We start from the raw sequence: 12,033 nt of genomic DNA, 5'->3' as shown, positions 1-12,033 counted from the left end.
TACTTTAATATTTACACAGAAATACAAAGTACACGAAATAGTCAAAGCAATAAGTAGACCTACACTTACATGGTCAACCTAATTTATTAAAAGGCACCAAATTAATTAAATGGAAAAAGCACAAATGGTGCTGGATTAACTGATCATATGGATAAAAATGAACCTCGATCCCTACCTTGTATCACTTAGAAAAATTTGAGATGGATCATAGATGTAAAAGCCAAAAATTATAAAGCTTTTACAAGAAAACAACACCATCACAATGTGGAGGAAGGCAGATTTATCCACAGAAAAGATCCATTAAAAAAGTTGATAAATTAAGACTTGAAATTAAGAACTTCTACTCATCAAAACACTTAGAAAAATGAAGACAGACTAGAAGATATCTGCAAAATACTAGACCAAAAAATTGTATCCAAAATATATAAAAGTCCTGTATCTCATTAATAAAAAGCCAACCTAATTTTAAAATATACAAAACTTATTTTCATTCAAAGAATATAGTAAATGGCTAATTGACACAGAGCATGTTCATTAGAGAAATGTAGATTAATACAAGATACTATTACATACTCAGAAGCCACAATGCTTATATGCAAATGTTCATAGCAGCTTTATTCATATTTTCCCAAAATTGGAAACAAAATGTTCATTAACAGGAGAATAGCTAAACAAATTGTGGTACATTCATACAATGGAATACTACTCAGCAATAAAAAGAAATACATGGTTCAACCTCTCAAAACTTTATACTAATGAAAGCATTAAGTGATTCAATTTAGTTTCAGAGCTGGGGGGGGGGAGGGAAACCCTAGTCTATGGTGAAAAAATATGGATAGTAGTTAAACTACCAACTAAAGTAGGGGTAGTGGCTTTGTTGCTTAGGTAGGGGTATAAGGGAAACTTCCCTTGTCCTGATACGGCTGTGGGCTAAAAGTATCCATTTTCAAAATTGTAGTTAAGATTTGCGTATTTCAATTTTTTAATAAATCTTACCTAGTAAGAGGTGTGCATAGCGGACAGATGAATGTACCAAAGCAGAACTGAGGACTATCGAAGCTAGGGTGTGAAGGTTCAAGGTACAATTTTTTTAAATATACATCCAATTAAGATGTTTAATTACCAATCTCAACCTATTTTTATGGGCTCCTAGCTCACATATCCAACAGCATATTGGACATCTCTTGACACTGCCAATGGTTTTCTTCCAAACTTAGTCACATAACAGATCTCTCTGACCCTGCCTCAATTTCATCCTAGGTTTCTGGTTTCAACAACTCAGGAAAATGCTAGATTGCAAGAAGTAGTCTGAAGAGGGTTCAGTTTGGGGTAAGAATTGACACTTATCATCTTGTAAAGGACTAATAAAGTAGACCCTAAGGAGCAAACATAAGTGGGAAGAAACCAGAAAAGTAAAACAAACTGATGGTGATCAACAGTGGACATGCTTGCAGTGAACTCAGTTATAAAGTCTCTGAAAGTAGGAATGGGTGGATAGAATCCAAAGGACCAATACTTCTTCCATTATGACAAAAAGGGTAGATGAGAATGTCAAGTTTGAAGGTGGGTAGCCAGGAAATGGTGAGTTATCTGACTAGGACAATAAAAGCCTTTTATCTTTCATAGTGTGATATCACATTTACCATATTTTTCAGATTATGTCCCTGAATCTGATTAACACCAAGTGTCTGCCAAACTCAGTTACCTGTTCATGTAAAAGAATTTGGTGCTGTAAGTATTGCACACATATGTAACAACCTGCTTTTCTATGATCAACCTTTTTAAACTCAGATGAGATATGTACCCGCATGGCACAATGATCAAAAGCTTATAACTCTGTTCTAGTTAATAGAAATAACCATGAGTTAAACTCTGCCCCCACCCCACCATCAAGAGCCTATTTCATAATAAATGTTAGATTATTCCACCTTCAAACTTTTCACTTTTCTAGCTCCAAACTCTAGCATTCTTATTCTTACTACTTACACCCTTTCTACTCTTTGATATCTTGGTATATAGCCTGGATGATTTCCTTTGAGCTTCAGGTATGAAGCCACTAACAAAAAAATGTTTAAATCTGTTCTCCCAGGAGCTTAGAGATCTTATCTTCATGACAACTCCCATAAATCTTAAAAAATGATCATTAAATACTGATTTACTCAATTAATTATAAAAACTTTAGATGTCTAGTATTTGGTCATGTATACTATTTAAAAAAATACATCAACAGAAAACTTTCTGAATGTCACTAGACAATGAATTAAGCAAACCTTTATTGAAGCTTAAATTGTGGTACAGAAATACATTTCAACTGATTTAAGTCCAACACCATGAAGAGAGAAATTATGGCACCAAAATTTTCCCTCCTCTATCATACACACTAGGATTAATTTAGATTACTATTCAATCTATAGTTTTTATTTTTCTAGGCTTTGTTCCATACAAATTTGTGCAGTTTCTCAACATTAAATAGAAATCTTAAATCTATTGGGCTGGGGCAGGGATCAGACCTCAAGCCAATAAGTGTTCATCAAATCTACTGGGACACTGTTCAAGAACAAAATCCACTTTGAGCATTGGTCCTCGTAATAGCACCAAAACATTAGGTACTGTGCACTAATTACAGAATCGGACTGATCCATTGATTGAAAGCTTCTTCAATGAAGCTCTGAATCAACATGTTTAAAAGTCAAAAGTGTTCCAACCACTTGATTTCAAACCAAGTAGAATTTATGTTTAGAAACACTAAAAAAAAAGTGTTTCATTTGTAAGTACGGAAGGAACAAAAACATCACTGCATCAATCCAGAATGAATCAAAAATTGTTTGAGGACAAGAAGAAATACAAAATTGAGTCAACTTTGCTCTTTTCTCAGCTGCTTAAATAAATGTCCGTATTAGCAAATACAGCTAAAAGATGCCAACTCTTTTAAGCCTGTATTTCTAGTCATTTCCAATTGACCATTTTGGAATTTTATATGTTATGTTTTATGGATAGCACTCTGCTTCACTGTGTAGTATGTCTGAATAACCTGAACAGTTCTCATTCATCACTTGATGTTACTCCATGGAGAAAGAAATACCAGTAAGAGGAAGCGTCAGAACACTATCACATGCATCACAAAGTCACAGAACTTTTTAAGTCACAAAGATGGCAAAGACATCGATTCTGCTTTGAACGAAAGTTTATGGCATATCATTAATAGAAATTAGTGGAAATGGCTATGAAAGTAAAAGTTGAGGTGAATCATCTGAGCTGACTCAACTTGTTGAATCCAACACAACCTTTATCTTAAATCTCCTTGCTAACAAATTTAGTGATAATTTTCCTATACTACTACTTAGCAAGTTAATAAAGACATGGTACCCATGAGAAGCTAATCTCATTTAATGGGGGGCACAGTATGGCATACAGTTCTGCCAATATTCCCTAGTATCAATCTACACCTTCTTCACTAATCAACACCAGCTTATTCCAAAAGAGCTCATGGTAACGAAAAATGCCAAACTCCCTTGACCTTAAAAGAAAATTAAGCCCAGGGTCCACCCCCAACCCCGTTCCCCCTCTGGGGTATAAGGTTAGTGTAAACCCACAGTGTAACAGTGTATTGCTTTATGGAGGGGGTGTGGTTGGGAGGGAGACACCATGGTGAGGAATGAATCAAAGTCACACAAGCATAGGAAGCAGTGAGATAGTAATACACAAAATGGATAACTGCAGTCATTTTCGTAGAGGACTCGACTCGTGGAAGAAGAACTTTGATTGGTGCTGCAAAAACATCTGTATGAAGTAGAAATTCGTTTCAATAACATTAGTAGAGAATATGTTCTAGAAAGTGGAGGTAACTGGATGCAAAATCCTGGTAGCAATTTAATAGAACAGTCCCAGATGGCTAGGCTGAGGCCAACACCTAATGAGGACGAAAGCCTTGTCTGTGGGGAATTTTGGACGATACCTGGAGAAATACTACACTGTGCATAAACCAAATTGAGTTGTTTTCACAAGTGTTGTAAAGTTTCATATAGTAAAAGGTTTTTTCTACATGCACTTCAATTTCACAGCAAGAGTGGCATAGGATACCTAAACACAGAAGAGAGCATTCATGCAAGATATCTAACTCCTTGATATAATAATGCATACAATTCAAAATGATTACACTATCATTACATCTAGGGCTTTCTGCAACTACAAGGTGGTGGTTATGGAAAGCATGGCCCTTGGTATCAATATCTAAAAAGCAGCCACCACCTTCTTCTATGTGTGTTCTCTTTTTGTGTTTTTTCTTAATTTTTCTTAATCAACTCTGCTGTTGCTGCTTCTTAGCAAAACTGGTGAAAACAAAACTGTAATCATTGAACATAGCGCTCTGGCAATCAAGAGGTTTAAAACCTTCAATCTTCTGGGGCGAAAAAAGTACTGTGAGACATTTAGAACTCTGATTTACAAATGGGGTGGTCACAAATTTTCCTGGCTTGAAGACTTCCACAACTTTCCTGATCAGGTCATCATAGGAGGTCTGACTTAAGTTTGTTTCAAAGCTAACATAAGAAAATTCTGGTTCTGGAGTGATGTGAATAGTCCAATAAGTTCCATCCGATTTCATTCCATTCATTGAATACCCACAAGGGTTGAACAGTGTGGCATCAATGACAGAACCTGGTATCAGGTCACGAATTCCACTCTCACGAATGACATCCTTTGCAGTAACACCATCTTTCCTGTAGAACCGGTCCATAACCGCTGGGTCAAGCTCACTCATCAGAATTTCCAGGGTTTGATCTGGCTGATTGATTACCCAACTCTCTGGGAAATCCAAAGTATACAAGTACCAACAATCAGAATTCATGCATCCCATACGATATGCTGCTCCATGTGGGAAAATTGCATTAAGAAACTCTATTTCTTCCTGGAAATTCCGGTGTGGGTACCCTTGGTGAGGTGGCTTCATGAAATTCTTAGGAGAATAAAAGCTTTGAATTGAGTCAAACCCACTGTAATCCCTAGCAAGTTTCAACAGGGGAACCAGTGCTTTCAGCAAGAGGGTGGTACCACATGTCTTCAAAATGAAACGTCTCTTGGAGACAAACATGCTACTCTCACTGAGTACATAAGCTTCCTGCTTGTCAGTTTTTGTCACACTTATGATTGAACATTGCACATCCTTCAAAAGTATGTCCCACTCGGATCTTGGGATGGTGCGAAGATCCCCAGATCCTTGGTTTGCGTCGGGTTGCTGCCTGGAGAACCAAACCTCCAGCAGCTTCTCGGTCCCTTCGAAAAAATGTGCAGCTTCCATCACCGTGAGACTAGCGAACAACCAACAACCACAGAAAATCAACTAAATTAAATCTCTTCTCCCGCCGCTGCCGCCGCCGCTGCGGATTGTTCCAGCTGTGTTACTAAAGTTAAGGTTCCTTTTTTGCTATAATTTTATATTAACTTTTTTAAAAAAAGGGTTAATAAAATTTTCCCGGCTTTTTTTTTGTGTGTGTGTGAGCGAAAGTTGAACGTGAGTCTGTTGGAAATAGAGGCAGATACAGCTCAGTCTCTTGTAGTCCGCTGTTTCCCCGTTAGAGAGAGTAGAGCGAGCGCTAGCTAATGTCGCCGGCCATACTGTGGGAGCCTGAATACACATTCTTGTTACATCACAAACAGGGGGGCAATGTCTCCCTCAAGACAGTCTATTGAATTCATTACTTAGATGAAAATAGAAGCATAAAAATCAACCTCCTAGAACTTGGTTGCATGTTTCCTCAAAAAACAAAAGGCCCCCTCCCCCTGCACAAATAATGCTCCATTGTAGTTTGACAACTTGTTCCCTGGACCAATGCTGAACTCTACAACACACCCTTGCAGCATCCACACCTGCCCTGCCTGCCCTGAGTTCCTCATCTAAACTATCTAACTGTGTTCTCTTTGTGGAATCCTTTAATCCATAATTATGTGGCAAATAGCTATTATACTGCCAGTCCCATAAGCAGCTGCCTGGGAAACCTCCTTCTATAACTCATATCCAGAACTAATAGAACTTTAGTGAACTGAATTCTATTAAGTCCGTGGCTGTCATGGCTGAAAGACACTTAAGGAGAGGAACAAAGGATAAGTTAATGTTTCCGTAACATCTTTTAAGCTTCTCTCCAGAAGTCTGGGCCAAATCTCCCCCACAGTGGTTCAAGGGAGGAACAGATGTGCAGCTGACCTCCTAGGGAGTGAGAGCACAGGTTCTGGGCAATGGAAAAAGAAAGTGAAACAACATGGAACACTTCAGTATGTGTCAGGCATGGCTCCACGCACTCTACACAGGTGAACTCAACAACAACCCCAGGAGGGAGGTGTGCTACTATTACCTCATTTTACAGAAGAGGCACTAGTGAGGCTAAGTGATTTGCTCGTGTCACACTGTACTTAATGTACGTGGTGGAGCTGTGATTCAGTAGTGCTCTTCCAGGGCCCTTGGGAAGACAGACCACGCCTGTTTTCCAAACCTGCACCTCACCTTTGCTCAGGGGTTAAGAGTCAGACCTACCTGAGCCCCAATCCTGGGACTGCCTTATTAACTGCATGCTTGAGCAAGTTATTTAACTTCTCTGAGCCTCAGTTTCCTCCTCTGTGAAATGGGACTAATACCTATGTCATAGGGTTGGTGTGAGAATTACATGCAGTTAAATGAGCTTGGCAACTAGTAAGCTGTCGACACAGGGAAATGTTAGTAGCAGTAGTAGTTGTGTTTGTGTCCCAGAACCACAGAATGTCAAGTCTTAGAGACCCTCTAATCCAATCTGGAATGAATAAAAGGATAATACATGAGCAGATCCAGCGTTAGTGTTATATGCTTTCTGCTATGTTGCCGGCTACAAGCAGAGAACCATAAAAATCTAGAGTGCTTTCTGACTGTGTCTGGAATCTCAGATATTCCTAGCACAGCAGTCCAAATTAGGGTTAAACCCTACTTCTGTCACTTCACAACTGTGTGACTTTGGGTAAGTTACTCAGGCTTCCTTAGCCTTTGTTTTCTTCTCTGCCAAATGGGGATGATAATAGCCAAACTGCAAAGCTGTGAGGATGAGTCAAAGTGTGTACAGTATTTAACACAGTACCTGCATTTCTTTATAGAATCACCACTAAACACCGCTTAGGGGCACACTTTAAAAAAGGAAGTGTGTAGCAAAAACTTTCTGACCTCCAGAATGTGTTCAAAAGCTTCTCTCCGGGCTTCCCTGGCGGCGCAGTGGTTGAGAGTCTGCCTGCCGATGCAGGGGACACGGGTTCGTGCCCCGGTCCAGGAAGATCCCACACTCCGAGGAGCGGCTGGGCCTGTGAGCCATGGCCGCTGAGCCTGCGCGTCCGGAGCCTGTGCTCCGCAACAGGAGAGGCCACAACAGTGAGAGGCCCGCATACCGCAAAAAAAAAAAAAAAAAAGCTTCTCTCCCACCCAAGGCTAGGGCCTTTGGTGTCAGCTACATGAATGCGGTCACCCATCCCATATCTCAAATTGGTATCCAAGGTTGCATCCTGCCCTACAGTCTTGTTTATCCCACAGTTTTTGTGTGTGTCATTTTAATTTGTTTTTATTTAAATCAGTTGCCAACACTTAAAAACAGCAAGCCTTCATTTATGGTCCCACATTCCCATAAGGCAAGAGTCCACTTAAGCCTGACCTCTTTCATTGAAGCCAGCTTGTACCATTTTATCAGACTGGGCTTTTTTCATTCTTTCATTTCATTACATAAATTGCCTACACCTATAGGCATTTAAATTTGTAACCCCTCTGGGTTCAATTTAAATTTTCTATGTTTCTACGGCTTTTCCTAATTTATTTAAAAATAAAACGGAGGGGGTAGGGACTGTTCATTCAAGTCTTTGAGTGACTCCAGTATTCCTGGTCCATCATCTGTTTAAACAGATTTCTTTGGTGGGAACTAGAAGGCAAGGGAGGCACCTGGATACTGCACAAGCCCCCTTCTTGTGCTGGTCCCTCTCTGCGAGAGGAGGTTTGCTCTTGGAAGCCTCTGCTGTTAGATTGTGGAGAGGTCTCTCTGTGGGATTCAGAGAGGAGGCCATGCAGAGGTGCATGGAATCAACTGCTTTAATGAATAATATTAAGGCAGCGGTGTCATCATTAATTCATGAAATAAGGATGAAATTAAAGATTGAGGGAACAGGGTGTGGGAGTGGGTTAGTCATGTGCCTCCCTCCCACCTCCTGAACATGCCCCCCCCCCACCAACTTTTGCTTCCTGATACAATCCTGAAAGACTCTGCCCCAAGACTGAGCCTCTAAAGCTCCCATACCCACTCTTTCTCCCGGGGTTATGCTCTAACAGCTTGAGGAGACCACAAAAGTTTAGTTGCCAGCCTGCTCTCAAAGCATCATCAACAATTTGAAAGGAGGCAAATAGCTTTAACCACATTGTACAGAAGAGAGAAACACAGACTGGGAAGTAAGTGGATTAAGGCCACACAGCCAACGATATGTGTGTATCTGGACAGACCCTACCTCTTTAAGGTTGAAGGCAGCAGTGAAAACTGTTACTTATTTCTTCAACAAACACATATTGTGAGACTGCTGTGATTGCTGTAGACCCTTTGAGAATATAAATAATTCTTAACACACGGCCCAGGCCTTCTAGTGAAGGAAACAAGACAAATCCACATGAAACGTTAAGTAATAGATTCATTCATTCGGGCAAGCAAGGAAGAGCAGGGCCATTTGCAGACAGACAAGTTCCCCTCTGTGTTGGCTGGATGGCTCTGAGCAATTCTCTTCCTTTCTCTAACCCTGTTTCCTCTTCTCTAGAGAAGATAAAAATAATCCCTGCCTCTTGGCATTTTTGTATCAATGAGATAGCAACATATCAGAAAGTACTTTGTAAATAATGATGTCCTAATCCAATATAGCTCATTATTATTAGAGGTGAATACCTACTATGGACAAAAACAACCTGCTTAACAAATGGGGATGTAAGATTAATCAAGAAAGTCTATTCTAAAAGTGATTACTAACCACATCCTACTGAAAAGACTTCATAAGAGAGCAAGCACCAGAAGGAAAGACGCCAACAAGAAGAGCTCTGAGCTCCAAAGAGGGAGGCTACCCAGTGTCAGAAGGAAAACCCTAGCTGTAGGGTCCGTCCCCCAGGTTTGGGGCTAGTGCTACACCAGCTGACTCTGCTACCCTGAGCAATTGGCTGAGACTCCCTGTGCCTCCGACTTCTCATCTGTAAAATGAGGTTATTTGGATTTAATTATCTGCACGGCTCCTCCCAGCTTGACAGGCTGTGATCTATGGTCTATGAGGGGCTGGGCCTTGAAAGCTGAATCAGATTTCAGTAGAGGAGTGGGAGCTCATGAATAAAGACAAAGGGGCAGAGACAGGAATATACAAGAGAATGGGAATAATAAAAAAAACACGGGCTTCCCTGGTGGCACAGTGGTTGAGAATCTGCCTGCTAATGCAGGGGACACGGGTTCGAGCCCTGGTCTGGGAGGATCCCACATGCCGCGGAGCAACTAGGCCCGTGAGCCACAACTACTGAGCCTGCGCATCTGGAGCTTGTGCTCCGCAACAAGAGAGGCCCGCGCACCATGAGAGGCCCGCGCACCGCGATGAAGAGTGGCCCCTGCTTGCCACAACTAGAGAAAGCCCTCACACAGAAACGAAGACCCAACACAGCCAAAAATAAATTAATTAATTAATTAATAAACTCCTACCAAAAAAAAAAAAAAAACTTGACGTTTATTGAGTGCCTACTTTGGGCCCTGCTTTAAGTGCTTTATGTGTATTAACTCATTAAATCCTCATAACAACCTTAAAAAGTAGAAAAATTATCCTTCCTGTTTTACAAGGGGCAAGATGGAAGCACTGGGAGGGAACGTAGTAATTTGCTCTAGGTCACACAGCTTAGTAAAGCCTGGGATTTGAGCCAGGGTAAGACCCCAGAGCCTACACACACAACACCAAACCACTGGAATAAATTATAGGTCACACAGCACGAATGTGTTGAGGGGATGAGGTGTGAGATGAATACACAATGTGACTGCAAGATGGTATCTCTTCTAGTGATCTTTTCTGCTCCTAAGTCTTAGCAACAAGGCTGGGGCCATGCATTCTGCCACTGGTGTGCCCAGCCAACCACTCTGTCCCTCAAGAGTGGACTGCTAGGCCACAAAAAGTAAAGCCTTCTTAATGGAGACTCAGAAGAGAAAGGGAGTTTTGAGGTCACCTGCCCAAACTCCTCTCTATCAATATTTTACTGACTTGAACAAGGAGGCCCAGGGAACTTAAATGTCTTTCCCAAGACTTCATACATTCATTCATTCATTCATTCATACTAAGCATCTAATAAGTGTCTTGTATTGTAAAAGACCATGGAGGTGTACGGCTGAGCTAAACACAGATCAAACAAAAGTAATAAAGAGAAGCAAGTCCCCTAATGGGGAAACGGAGGTGGTGTTGGGAACTGGAGAACTTAACTTAGGCCAGGGGACTAGAGGGCGCCTTCTACAGGGAGTTAAATTTAAGCTGAGCTCTTAAGGGTGGGTTATCTAATTACAGAGAAAGCAAGGAATGAAACTAGAAACCAAGTGTCCATAGCCAGTCCTTCTCAGGCTTTGTGTTAGAAAGTTAAGGACATGTTTCTTCCCACCATCCAGTATTTCTCTGCAGAGAAAAAAAGTGCATTACAGACACCCTCTTGGCACACCAAGCACCACTGTGCGAGAAGCAGGGAGTGAGACTTGTTATTCCTCTTATTATCTCCTATTACTGTCTGCTTCCATTTTTCCAGGGCTTTGAATTTGTAAAGCAGAGAGGAGTTTGATGTGACCTGGATTATACAAACACCTGTGTGGATGTCACTGCTGTCTTCTCTCTCCAAGAGAAATTACTGCAAGTGTGTGTGTTTGAACCAACTTGGTCATTATACCATTTGAGTTCTTCCCTTTTCCGTGGCCTATTTTTAGATTCCTTCCCCCATTTTCTGAGCCCGGTTAGAATAAGGTTTTCATTTTAATCACGCTCTCTGGGCAGGCCAAATTTAGGCATAATGAAAACAAAAAGTGTCATGCAAAATGCGATGCCAGAGGAAGCCCAGCCAGGCGCGTGTACTGCATCCCCAGCACACGCTGGCCGGAACAGCAAGCAGGCTTTCCAGCCTGGGACCTGCTGTTCTCCCCCAAAGCAAGGCAGCCCATTAGCGCTCTGCTCCGAGAATATTCTGTTGCATAAGTAACGTAGCTCTGAGCTGCTCTGTCCCCAATCCCTTCAGCAGCTCCATAGCGGATAAAGAGTTTGATAATGCCTGGCCCAGCATGGGGTGGCCCTCACCTTGGGGACCCTATGCCACAGCTTCTGCCAAAAGAAATAAGACTAGTCTGGTCCTGGACTGCAGATTTATCCCTAGGGTATTGGTTCTACACCCTAGCTGCACATGAGAATCACCTGGAGTGCTTCTAAAAATACTGCTTCCCCAGGAAGACACCCCAGACCAAGTGAATCAGAACTTTTCAGGGTGGAACTTGGGCAGAAGGGTTGTTCTCATTTTTGTTTTCTTTAACATCTCCCTCCTCCACTCTACCCCCGTGATTCTCAAGTCCAGACTGGGCGGAGAACCTTTTTCCCAAAAGAATTAAAAATGTAGACTTAAAATGAGTTAAATGAGTTAAATGAGTTAAAAATGTAGACTCAGCCCCCAACTGACCTACTGAATCAGAACCTGCATCTTAAGAGATTTCCCTGGACTCTGGGAGATGTATACTCACATTACAAATCGAGAAACATTGCCTTATCCCCTGTTTTGGGGGGAGTTTTTTTGTTTGTGTGTTTGTGTGTTTGTTTTTCATTCAAGGCTATGTGTAAAGCCACCAGGACTTATGTCTAAGAGCCCAGTTTCAGCAGCCAGACGCTGCTGGGCTCAAAAACATTCTGCTGCTTATTTGACTTTGGATATGTTATATACCCTCTTTGTGTTTCAGTTTTCTTATCTGTAAATGAATTACAGCATTTATTTCACAGAATTGTTGAGTGAAGAAAATT

The 12,033-nt window shown here is 41.3% G+C and overlaps 1 protein-coding gene and 1 pseudogene across 1 annotated transcript in view; both read right to left on the bottom strand.

Moving 5' to 3' along the window:
- Window positions 1–12,033, bottom strand: part of LOC113624184 (ALK tyrosine kinase receptor-like) — a 497,204-nt gene that overhangs the window by 279,022 nt on the left and 206,149 nt on the right. The gene's annotated exons all lie outside the window — the stretch shown is intronic.
- Window positions 4,298–5,618, bottom strand: LOC113623883 (S-adenosylmethionine decarboxylase proenzyme pseudogene; annotated as a pseudogene).

This window comes from Aethalodelphis obliquidens, unplaced genomic scaffold, assembly GCF_003676395.1.
Source record: "Aethalodelphis obliquidens isolate GAN/ISIS:26980383/991018 unplaced genomic scaffold, ASM367639v1 scaffold12, whole genome shotgun sequence".
Lineage (NCBI taxonomy): Eukaryota > Metazoa > Chordata > Mammalia > Artiodactyla > Delphinidae > Aethalodelphis > Aethalodelphis obliquidens.
Note: the sequence above shows the minus strand (reverse complement) of the source record. Positions and strands in the feature narration are given on the sequence as shown.